The 13,354-nt window shown below is 35.8% G+C and overlaps 1 protein-coding gene across 1 annotated transcript in view; it reads right to left on the bottom strand.

The window, feature by feature from the left end:
• Positions 1–13,354, bottom strand: part of TMPRSS15 (transmembrane serine protease 15) — a 125,976-nt gene that overhangs the window by 69,366 nt on the left and 43,256 nt on the right. The window lies entirely within an intron of this gene.

Below are 13,354 nucleotides of genomic sequence, written 5' to 3'. Positions count from 1 at the left end.
CTCACCTCTCAACTTCCCAATTTATAAAACAAGACCCTTGAATTGGAGTATCACTAAAGGTATATCAATCTCTGACTTTTTATGAGTCCAAATGATTATTTCATCATATTATCATATCTAAATGCCACTTTAATTCCCATTTACTAGATGTTTTGATCAATTCCTTTCTTTAGAGACAATGAGTACATGAGAGTATTTAGATATGCTACTGGATTAACTCATGATATATGCAAGTATTTATGCACAAATTTGAAGGCAATGTTAAGAGTTTCAAAGACAGTCAGTTTTTTCTTTCATGGACTATACTGCATTTCTCCCTCTAAGAAGTTACCTGATTTTATAATGGTTTCATCTTCTATATTTCTTTGAATGAGAACTAATCAGATCACAGAAGAGCAGGAAGCATGCTAATCTACATAAAAGCTTTCTATTATAGCTCAAGCCACTGCATAAAGTCCTTTCTGGTCTGGAATTCATTAACCAACCAATGATTTGAGTTATTTGAAGTGTGGGAAGAGTTGCTTGACTGAGATCATCTTGAACACTTTCTTAGGGAAATTTATTTATTTATTTTATTCTTAGTTTGCAGCTTCTATATTATGACAGAAAGCAGGAATCATGTAACAAAATATGAGATAAAGCAAATGACATATTGGGTAAATCTAATTTTATTAGAATGTAGTTTTTTATGAAACACTGAAATTTAGTGTTTATTTGAAATCAAGCATGTTCTCTCTTTGTGCTTTCCAAAAGAAATTTTTATTTATCTATTTATTTATTTATTTATTTATTTATTTATTTATTTATTTATACTTATTTTTTTTAATGTCTTTATTTATTTTTGAGAGACAGAGAGAAACAGAGAATGAACAGGGGAGGGGCAGAGAGAGAGGGAGACACAGAATCTGAAGCAGGCTCCAGGCTCTGAGCTGCCAGCATAGAGCCCGATGTGGGGCTCAAACTCATGGTCTGTGAGATCATGACCTGAGCCGCTTACCCAACTGAGCCACCCAGCTGCACCCCAACAGAAATTTTTAAAAGCAATGCTGTATAAAATTCAACTCATTCATTTACAACATGCAGCATAAGGACAAGATACAAAGTAAAGTACTAGTAAAACTGCCAATAGATATATCAATTTATATGTAGGTAAGTAAGGCAAAAAATTCAGAATAAATTAGTCTTTTATCAAGGTGAAATCATAGTCAAGTATATATATTTAAAAATTTTTTTGAGTGTTTATTATTTTTGAAGGAGAGAAAGAGTGTGTGAGCAGGTGAGGAACAGAGAGAAAGGGAGACACAGAATCCAAAGTGGGCTCCAGGCTCTGAGCTGTCAGCACAGAGACCCACGTGGGGCTTGAACTCACAAACCATGAGATCGTGACCTGAGCCAAAGTCGACGCTTAACTGCATAGTCAAATATATTAATAAATGTAATATTAAGTACATTCACTCAACTTAGATTATAATACGTAAAATGGAAATGAATGAATGTTTAACCTTTTATATTAACATGTTACTAATACTTTATATAAGGCTGTGGCATTTCATAAGTACTTATTTTAGCTTTACAGTTAGTGCTCAATTATTCAACCTAATAAAAAATGTAACATAGGAGATGATCCAGAGTCCATCCTTTAAATGCCAAATTCCAAAACCCGTTTGAATTGACCTTAATTTTAGTTGATTATAATATAGTTGGGGAGGAAATGATTAAAATACTATTGAATGCCATGAATCAATAGTGAAATGGGTACCTTGCTCAGAAATATTTCTAGTTAGCAGCAATTATATACCATGAAAACTATTGTGCTTCTATTTATGTTTGGCCATGTTCATAGTCAATTAGTTATAAGAAATATTTTGAACCTATTGTTTACTCATTGAGCAGTAATATATATGGGAGTTTTAGTCTCATAAAGATATCATGACGCTATGGGTTTTGTACCGCTGTTCAGATAAAACTATTAATCATGTGGCTCATAGTACCATATGAATTTTGCATAAATACATTTTAAAAAACACAATATATTACATATCACATAGAATTGCATGTTTTGGAATATAACATAAAATAACATATTAATAAGTATATAATAATAAAATAAAATGGAAAAATAATATATTAAATATTTCTGTGATATCAGCTAAATTCTCTACCTAACAAATCAGAAGATGAAGAAAATTCTTCATAAAATTATGAATTTTTAAAATAGAATATTGTTTACATAAAAATTTACTTGTCTACCTCATGTCCTTAAATTTCATCTACAATATTTTCCTGTGGGGGTCATTTGACCTGTCTTTAACGTTTGTCAGATTTGCAGGAATCATTGCATTCAAGGCAGCCCATTCCATTTCAACACAATTAGAAAATTCTTTTCTAAGAGTAAGTTATCATGTGCTTATTTTTTCAAATTTTGCTCCTCAGCCCATTAAGGATAAATGAATTTATGTTAACTACAAATGTTTAAGCTACTATTTTGACTTTTCTAAGTCTTCTCAAGCTTTTTTTCATCCTTTTTGCCTTCAATAATTTTAATATGGCACAATTTCAATTGCCTCGCATTTGATAAGCTCTCAGTTGTACATCCGTCTGGTTCCACTCAGAATATGGAAACCAGAAGTTCACACAATATTTCTGTTGGAGTATCTTAGCAGGTGGACTAATAAGGACATCATACCTTGGGAGTATAATTTAAGTTATAATATCATTGACACTATTTATTTTTAAGCGTGTCTCATTCATAGTTCTCTAACTCTCCATGAGAATTCTTCACCTCCTCCATCCTTGCCCTATAATGCCTCCTTCTGCACAATCTAATTGGTCCCTTATTTACCATCTGTTTATTTCCTACTAAACAAACATAAATTTACAATGATGGTTGAAACTACTATACTATGACTTCAGTGTCATTTTCTAGCCATAGTTCTTATAATTCATCTATTTACAGGTAGCACTTCTACAAAATTACATTATTTTTATTTTTTCAACCCCCAGAAATGTTAAGACATATGGGCCTTTTTTTACCCGTTTTTCTGTCCCTCGACTTCTCCTTACGATTGTACCTGTCAAAATCTTACTAATTTTTTGAAATCATTTAGCTCATATTGCCATTTCCTTTAGAAAGTGCTTATTGATCCTCCCAATCATATGTGTCCACTCCTTTTGAATTGTCTGTTGCACATGTACTTTCTCTGATGTCACTTAGTTTATCCGTTTTTCTTTTCTTTTTTTTTTTTTTTTAGTTTATTTATTTTGAGAGAGAGAGAGAGAGAGGGGCAGAGAGAGAGAGAGAGGGTGGGAGAGAGAATCCTGAGCATGTTCTGTACTGTCGGCGTAAAGCACCACATGGGCTCCTTCCAGCTCACGACCTGGAAGAGATCGTGACCTGAGCAGAAAACAAGAGTCAGATCATGACCTGAGCAGAAAACAAGAGTCAGATGCTTATCTGACTTAGCACCCAGATGCTCCTCACTTAGCCTATTTTACTGTGTATTATATTCATATTCATATGTGACCTTTAAAACTGTTAGATTTGGGGAGAAAAATACACTTGGTTCATTTTTGAATTTTCAATATGGATTAGCTGAATGTTGCTTAATTTATTCTTATTACACCAATTTGCCTTGTTCATTTTAAATTTGTTAAAGTAATACACAAAAGGAATGATTAGATAGATGTTTTTCATAATCACATGGGAATTTCTATCGTGAAATGATAATTTCTTCTAAAATCTTACAAATTTCTTGAAATGTCTTCAAGAACTCTTCAATTAGCCTCATAGCTTAAAACCCAGAAGATTGAATTTATTTTGTTAATCTAAGTATATAATGAACCTGTTTGTGGAGCTTTGGTTTTTCTTACTTCTTTCTATCCCTTTTACTGCTTATTTCCCCATGAACCAAACCTGTTTCACACCCAACAGGTTTGGAGAACAGGAGAAAAAGTGTTGGACACGTGCTAATGTGATATAGACACAGCAGCAGCTGGACAGTCTGTAGAACTTTGTGGAAACTTGGAGATCCCTCTCAAGAGGAAATTAGCCTGAAACAGACCATTTTGTGGGTTGTGAGCACCTATGTAAAATTAACTGAACCTAGGAGATAAATATTGTAAGTTTTACATTACAGAATGGTTCAAAGTCAAGTCTATCAATATTAATAGACTTTCTATTAATGAATTTCCTAAAATTCAACATCACAGGAAAGCTAAGGGAATAAAGACAAATATTACTTTGAAAACACTAAAGTCATACTTATGTTAGAAGACAGTATCTGTGCTACATGAAATGAAGATATCTAAAAGGCTTAATATACTTTCGAAAATTGAACAGTATAACTATTTTTCTCCCTAGCCTAACACTGAAAACAGTTCTGCAGTCAATTTTTATCTGTTGAATGCTTTTGCAACATGAAAAGAAAATAGTTATAATCCCTAGCATTTCTACAGCACTTTTTGCTTGCCACTTTCTTATTATATTTATTTACTTATTTTTTGTAAACATAGTAACCAATTTAATGTTCAAAACATGCCTCTAAAGTCAGGTCCTATTATCATCAGCCCACTACCCAGATGAGGGAACTGAGGCAAAGAGGACAGATACCTTGCCTAAAGGGCAGAGCTGATTTAAACCTAGCTGGCTTCAGAGTCTCTATTTTAATGATGTTTTACCACTACACTACACTAGCCCCTAAGCATTAGAAACAATTATGATTTCTCCGAGAAAGACCAACAAAGAAACACTTGCTTTGAGCTGTCTAGCCCTTTTGTGACCCCTACATTTCTGAAGTTTTCACATGTTACTGACCTCATTTTCCCTGAATGTTCTGAACAAAGGAACCACTTCTGAGCTCCCCACGATGCCGCCCTGTATCAGTGCCACCATTTCCACTGACTCCCTTTGCTTCTAAGAGGTACAGAGAAACTCTGAGCATCCACACTGCACACATTTGGAGCCGGTGCTCTACCAGGAGACAGTTCTTTAGAAGGAACCGAAAAGTTAAGGGGCTTAGATGTTCTTCCCTAAAGCAATGTTAATTCAAAGTTTATCTATTTCATTTAGACTTTTCTGTCATTTAAAGTGAAGGCAAAGAACAAAAATCCCCTGCATGGATAAGAGGAACAGCAGGAGAGATTTAATTCTCTTCCATTTCAGAGGTAGGATGTTCTGACACATAAAAAAGCAGGTTGGAAGAAAAATGCCCCTGGGGGCGGGGAATGTCTGGTAGATTATGAAATCACTGGTAGGAGAGTTGGAGAGAACCTATTAAATCCTATCATCCATTCTCATTACACCACTGCCTCTGCTGGGCTCTGAACCGCCCTGACTTGTCTCATTTTAAATAACTCCTGCTACATGACTTTCTCCTGAGACTCCATTTCCGACCCAACTATTTAAAATCTTCACCTGACATTCAACCTGTTTCACTGTGGTCATTTTCATCTTATTTCTTTAGTTATTTAATCTGTTGGCAAGCTGAAACCATTTTTCACCTGTAATGTACTTATATTCTTCAAATATCAGTGGAATTATTTTATCTCTTATTATGATGACATAAAAGTAGAAAAATGATCATTTGAACATCAAAGACTTCAACTACATAAAAGGTATCTGTCATAGTCAATAGATATAAATGCTTTCTGTACTTTCCTCTAACTACTCTTGTCCAAGTGTGGTACAGACATTTTTTTTTTTTTTTTTTTTTACAATAAAGACAAAAACTGGTCAAATGATTTAACTGTTTTAGACCAGGCTTCTTCAGAGGGTTGGGGTGATTATCGCTTTGGGGTTAGTCTTTAGCTGTGCAGATTACTAATTTATCCATAGAGATCAGGCTCTGGGAAATCACTTATTCAAAGAAGAGTAACTATGTATTATACTATGCATGTCATAATTTTCAATACTAAACATGTTTGGTCTAATGGGATTGGCCAGCTACACAGAACACATTTTTGTTCAGAGCTCTGTATTGGTAATTAATTTAGCAGAATCCTGTTGCCTCTCCTTTCAGAACCTGACCTCTTCTTACTGTATCTGGTCCCACTGATCTGAAAGTCCTATGGCCTCTTCTCTGGGTGGGGTGATAACTCTCCTCTGGTCTCCCTGACAACACTCTTGCCCTTCTATTCACTATTCTACGAGCCAGTGTGAATCCTATCACTTCTATGCTCAAGGACCTCCAATAACTCTTCATTTCACTAAGGAAAGAGCCAAAGCTATAGAAGACCCATCATTATCTGCACTCCACTGGCCCTGTTTACTCCACATCAGCCATGCTGGCCTCCTAGCTTTTTTTCAAATAGGTCAGGCATACTCCCTTTAAAGTTTTTGCTCTTCTTCTTCCTTGTCTGGAATAATCTATATAGTTAATTCCTCCCATTCCATAAAGTTTTCTTTTGAATGTCACTTTTCTATGAGATCCAACTGATCACCCTCTTTTAGTCTACACCAGCACTCCTGCATACCTGCCCTACCCGCCGTCCTTACCAAACTCTACATTTTCTCAGAGCACTCATTCACATTTACAATACCCACAAGTTGTAATTATTTGTCATGCGGATTGCTTAGTTTCTATTTTGTAAGGTTTTAAATTAAAATTTTTTTCCCCTTACTATATATGTTACATAATCTCAGAAAATCTGGTTTCGTTTTACTCAAAGATATATACTGAGTGCCTTGAATAGGCACTGGGGCTCAAAAAAATATTACTTGAGTAAAGGAGTGGAAGAATTATTCAACTGGGGCTTTTAATGATGACTATGGAAATAGATTAAAAATAGATCAAAAGTAGTCATTTTTTATCATGCAATATTTTGATCAAGTTGAAGTAGTGTGATGAGCCATATTTTGTTATTCCAGGGAGGCCATTGTCCAAAGGAACAGGACTAGTCAGATACATTTTTGCCTTGAGAAAACGAACTCTTTAATGTCCTCTTTCCAGATGTCATTCCAAATAGACATTAAATCAGCTATTTACTTTTTAGGTTATGAAAATGAGAATATTGATGTCTGCAATAGAAATGGCCACTGATAATATATTTAAAAGAAATTTTTTTAATGTTTATTTATTCTCAGAGAGAGAGAGAGAGAGAGAGACAGTGCAAGCAGGGGATGGGCAGAGAGAGAAGGAGAGAGGGAAGCAGGCTCCAGACTCTGAGCTGTCAGCACAGATTCCTGATGCGGGGCTCAAACTCAGGAACCATGAGATCATGACCTGAGCCAAAGTTGGATACTTTGCTGACTGAGCCACACAGGCATCCCAGCATTGATAATATATTTAAATGCACATGTCATCAGGTTATTTTTATGTTATAAGCAATTTCTCACAGTCAATAACTCATTCAGAAATTACTTATTGAGTCAGAGTTGAAGACATTCATTCATATATCCAAATATTTTTACATGTTAATTAGATTCAGGCACTGAGAAGGCACTAGGAATTCAAAGATGAAAAAGACAAGTTCCTCATTTCTGAAGAGAATACTGTAGTGAAAAGAAAAAAAATAAGTAAGAAAATATAATACTACATAACAGGAAAAACAAAAGAGGTGTTTAAAATGCTTAACAGAAAGAAAGATTTTGACTTGGAGGTTCCAGACAGGCTTTATGGTGATAAGTAGTGATATGAGATCTGTGTGTTCAATGCCTAGAGCCCTATCAGGTTAGAGGCAGATTATAATATGTGTTTTTGGAGTTGAACCATATTCTCATCCGTAACCTATTGACAAGTCATATTGTTGGATGGATTTTGTCTAAGAAAATTAGCTAAATTCCAAAATTGCTATTCTGCCCTTTCTGTAATTTTCCTTACTTTGTAAAATATGCATTACTTCTAGATTTGAATTCTCCATTCAGTGATTAATTTGGTATTATAAATACATGCTTCTAAGGTTTTCATGAGCAGTCTTCCCAGTATGATTTCCTTATCTTCTGATAATTCCCCATGATTTCTGGACTTCTCCATCAACTATTATCATCTCCAATGTTATCTTTCTACCTGAAATCCAACTGATATTCACATGAAGAGGTATTTACTAATCACAACCATTTCTCTCAGGACCATGCTTTAGAATCAGCTCTTCCACAGTCTTTTTTCTATGACTGATGTTTGTGTCTCCACAATTTATATATTGAAACCCTACTCATCTTGTGACGGTGTTTGGAGGTGGGTAATTAGGTCATGAACGTGAATCCCTCATGATGGGATTAGTGACCTTATGAGAAGAAATAAGAGAGAGTGCTCTGTCTCTGTCTCTCCCTGACTCTCTGTCTCTCTCTGTTGTGTGAGGACACAGTGTCAGGGCAGGTGGCTGTGGCCCAGGAAGAGTGTTCTCATCAGAACCTGTCCATGCCGCCACCCTGACCACAGACTTCCAATCTGCAAAACTGTCAGAAATCAATTATTGTTTAAGCCAAGCAGCCTTGGTATTCTGTCATAGAGGCTTACACAGACTAAGACAGTTCCTCAGAAGAAGGAGATCTATCTCTATATCTGCATTCTAAGATAGCATGACCTTGTATACTGAAAATTGTAGGAAAGTCTTTAAAAACTATCAGAGTTAGTAAACAAATTCAGCAAAGTTGCAGGGTCCAAGACCAATATACAAAACTCAACTGTATTTCTATATGCTAGCAATAAACAATCAGAAAATGAAATAAAGGCAAAGTAAACCAAAGTTCAGGAAAGTTGATTGTCTCCTATGCATCCAGTTAGTAAATAATTAGTGGTAAATCTAGGACAAAAACCTATGTCTTTTTTTTTAACTGCTTTTATTTTTTATTTTTTAAAATTTACATCCAAATTAGTTAGCACATAGTGCAACAATGATTTCAGGAGTAGATTCCTTAGTGCCCCTTACCCATTTAGCCCATCCCCTCCCACAACCCCTCCAGTAACCCTCAGTTTGTTCTCCATATTTATGAGTCTCTTCTGTTTTGTCCCCCTCCCTGTTTTTATATTATTTTTGTTTTCCTTCCCTTATGTTCATCAGTTTTGTCTCTTAAGGTCCTCATATGAGTTAAGTCATGATTTTTGTCTTTCCCTGACTGACTAATTTCACGTACCCTCCAGTTCCATCTACATAGTTGCAAATGGCAAGATTTCAGTCTTTTTGATTGCCGAGTAATACTCCATTGTATATATATACACCACATTTTCTTTATCCATTCATCCATCAATGGACATTTGGGCTCTTTCCATACTTCGGCTATTGTTGATAGTGCTGCTATAAACATGGAGGTGCATGTGTCCCTTCGAAACAGCACACCTGTATCCTGTGGATAAATGTCTAGTAGTGCAATTGCTGGGTCGTAGGGTAGTTCTATTTTTAGTTTTTTAAGGAACCTCCATACTGTTTTCCAGAGTGGCTGCACCAGCTTGCATTCCCACCAACAATGCAAAAGAGATTCTCTTTCTCCGCAACCTCGCCAACATCTGTTGTTGCCTGAGTTGTTAAAGTTAGCCATTCTGACAAGTGTATAGTATCTCATGTTGGTTTTGATTTGTATTTCCCTGATGATGAGTGATGTTGAGCATTTTTTCATGTGTCAGTTGGCCATCTGGATGTCTTCTTTGGAGAAATCTCTATTCATGTCTTTTGTTCATTTCTTCACTGGATTATGTTTTTTGGGTGTTGAGTTTGATAAGTTCTTTGTAGATTTTGGATACTAACCCTTTATCTGATATGTCATTTGCAAATCTTCTCCCATTCTGTCAGTTGCCTTTTAGTTTTGCTGATGGTTTCCTTTGCTGTGCAGAAGCTTTTTATTTTGATGAGATCCCAATAGTTCATTTTTACTTTTGTTTCCCTTGCCTCTAGAGACGTGTTGAGTAAGAAGTTGCTGCGGCCAAGATGAAACAGGTTTTTGCCTGCTTTCTCCTCGAGGATTTTGATGGCTTCCTGTCTTACACTGAGGCCTTTCATCCATTTTGAGTTTACTTTTGTGTATGGTGTAAGAAAGTGGTCCAGGTTCATTCTTCTGCATGTCACTGTTCAGTTTTCCCAGCACCACTTGCTGAAGGGACTGTCTTTATTCCATTGGATGTTCTTTCCTGCTTTGTCAAAGATTAGTTGGCCAGATGTTTGTGGGTCCATTTCTGGGTTCTCTATTCTGTTCCACTGATCTGAGTGCCTGTTCTTGTGCCAGTACCATACTGTCTTGATGATGACAGCTTTGTAGTACAGCTTGAAGTCTGGGATTGTGATGCCTCCTGCTTTGGTTTTCTTTTTCAAGATCGCTTTGGCTATTTGGGGTCTTTTCTGGTTCCATACAAATTTTAGGATTATTTGTTCTAGCTCTGTGAAGAATGCTGGTGTTATTTTGATAGGGATGCATTGAATATGTAGATTGCTTTGGGTAGTATCGACATTTTAACAATATTTGTTCTTCCTATCCAGGAGCATGGAATCTTTTTCCATCTTTTTGTGTCTTCTTCAATTTCTTTCATAAGCTTTCTACAGTTTTCAGTGTATAGATTTTTCACCTCTTTGGTTAGATTTATTCCTAGGTATTTTATGTTTTTTGTGCAACTATAAATGGATCATTCCTTGATTTCTCTTTCTGTCGCTTCATTGTTGGTGCATAGGAAAGCAACCTATTTCTGTACGTTGATTTTATATCCTGCAACTTTGCCGAATTCATGAATCAGTTCTAGCAGTTTTTTGGTGGAATCTTTTGGGTTTTCCATATAGAGTATCGTGTCATCTGAATAGAGTGAATGTTTGACCTCCTCCTGGCCGATTTGGATGCCTTTTATTTCTTTGTGTTGTCTGATTGCAGAGGCTAAGACTTCCAATACTATTTTGAATAACAGTGGTGAGAGTGGACATCCCTGTCTTGTTCCTGACCTTAGGGGGAAAGCTCTCAGTTTTTTCCCATTGAAGATGATATTAGAATTGGGTTGTTCATATATGGCTTTTATGATCTCGAGGTTTGCTCCTTCTATCCCTACTTTCTTGAGGGTTTTTATCAAGAAAGGATGCTGTATTTTGTCAAATGCTTTCTCTGCATCTTTGAGAGGATTATGTGGTTCTTGTCCTTTCTTTTATTGATGTGATGAATCACGTTAATTGTTTTATGGATATTGAACCAGCCCTGCATCCTAGGTATAAATCCCACTTGGTCGTGGTGAATAATTTTTTTAATGTTGGATCCGGTTGGCTAATATCTTGTTGAGAATTTTTGCATCCATGTTCATCAGGGAAATTGGTCTATAGTTCTCCTTTTTAATGGGGTCTCTGATTTTGGAATCAAGGTAATGCTGGCTTCATAGAAAGAGTTTGGAAGTTTTCCTTCCATTTCTATTTTTTGGAACAGCTTCAAGAGAATAGGTGTTAACTCTTCCTTAAATGTTTGGTAGAATTTCCCTGGAAAGCCATCTGGCCTTGGACTCTTGTTTTTTGGCAGATTTTTGATTACTAATTCGATTTCCTTACTGGTTATGGGTCTGTTCCAATTTTCTATTTCTTCCTGTTTCAGTTTTGGTAGTGTATAAGTTTCTAGGAACTTGTCCATTTCTTCCAGATTGCCCATTTTATTGGCATATAATTTTTCATAATATTCTTTTATTATTGTTTTTATTTATGCTGTGTTGGTTGTGATTTCTCCTCTTTCATTCTTGGTTTTATTTATTTGGGTCCTATCCTTTTTTTTTTTTTTGATCAAACTGACTAGTGGTTTATCAATTTTGTTAATTCTTTGAAAGAACCAGCTTCTGGTTTCATTAATCTGTTCTACTGTCTTTTGGTTTTGATAGCATTAATTTCTGCTCTGATCTTTTTTATTTCCTGTCTTCTGCTGGTTTTGGGTTTTATTTGCTGTTCTTTTTCTATCTCCTTAAGATGTAAGTTTGGTTTTGTATCTGAGATCTTTCTTCCTTCTTTAGGATGCCCCAGATTGCTATAGACTTTCTTCTTATGACTGCCTTGCTGTGAACCAGAGGTTTTGGGTTGTGGTGTTATTATTTTCATTGACTTCCATATACTTTTTAATTTCCTCTTTAACTGCTTGGTTAGCGCATTCATTCTTTAGTAGGATGTTCCTCAGTCTCCAAGTTTTTGTTACCTTTCCAAATTTTTTCTTGTGGTTAATTTCGAGTTTCATAGCCTTGTTGTCTGAAAATATGAACGGTATGATCGCAATCTTTTTGTACTTACTTAAGGCTGATTTGTGTCCTAGTATATGGTCTATTCTGGAGAACGTTCCATGTGCACTGGAGAAGAATGTATATTATGTTGCTTTAGGATGAAATGTTCTGAATATATCTGTTAAGTCCATCTGGTCCAGTGTGGCATTCAAAGCCATTGTTTCCTTGTTGATTTTTTGATTAGATGATCTGTCCATTGCTGTGAGTGGGGTGTTGAAGTCCCCTACTATTATGGTATCACTATCAATGAGTTTCTTTATGTTTGTGATTAATTGATTTATATATTTGGGTGCTTTCACATTTGGCACATAAATGTTTACAATTGTTAGGTCTTCTTGGTGGATAGACCCCTTAATTATAATATAATGCCCTTCTTCATCTCTTGTTACAGTGTTTATTTTTAAGTCTAGATTGTCTGATATAAGTATGGCTACTCCATACTTTTGTTGACCATTAGTATGATAGATGGTTCTCCATCCCCTTATTTTCAATCTGAAGGTGTCTTTAGATCTAAAGTAGGTCTCTTGTAAACAGCATATAGATGGATCTTGTTTTCTTCTCCATTCTGTTACCCTGTGTCTTTTGATTGGAGCATTTAGTCCATTGATGTTTAGAGTGAGTACTGAAACATGAATTTATTGCCATTATGTTGTTTGTAGGGTTGGAGTTTCTGGTGGTGTTCTCTGGTCCTTTCTAGTCTTTCTTTCTTTCTTTCTTTCTTTCTTTCTTTCTTTCTTTCTTTCATCTTTTCTCCCCTCAGAGAGTCCCCCTTAAAATTTCTTGCAGGGCTGGTTTAGTGGTCACAAACTCCTTTAATTTTTGTTTGTCTGGGGAACTTTTTATCTCTCCTATTTTGAATGACAGTCTTGATGGATAAAGAGTTCTTGGCTGCATATTTTTCTGATTTAGCACATTGAATATATCCTGCCACTCTTTTCTGGCCTGCCAAGTTTCTGTGGATAGGTCCGCTGCAAACCTGATCTGTCTTCCCTTGTAGGTTAGGGACTTTTTTTTTCCCTTGCTGTTTTCATGATTCTCTCCGTGCCTAAGTATTTTGTGAATTTGACTATGATATGCCTCGTTGATGGTTGGTTTTTGTTGAATCTAATGGGGGTCCTCTGTGCTTCCTGGATTTTGATGTCTGTGTCTTTCCCCAGGTTAGGAAAATTTTCTGCTATGATTTGCTCCCCTACCCCTTCTAC

The sequence above is a fragment of the Panthera tigris genome, chromosome C2 (genome assembly GCF_018350195.1).
Source record: "Panthera tigris isolate Pti1 chromosome C2, P.tigris_Pti1_mat1.1, whole genome shotgun sequence".
NCBI lineage: Eukaryota > Metazoa > Chordata > Mammalia > Carnivora > Felidae > Panthera > Panthera tigris.
Note: the sequence above shows the minus strand (reverse complement) of the source record. Positions and strands in the feature narration are given on the sequence as shown.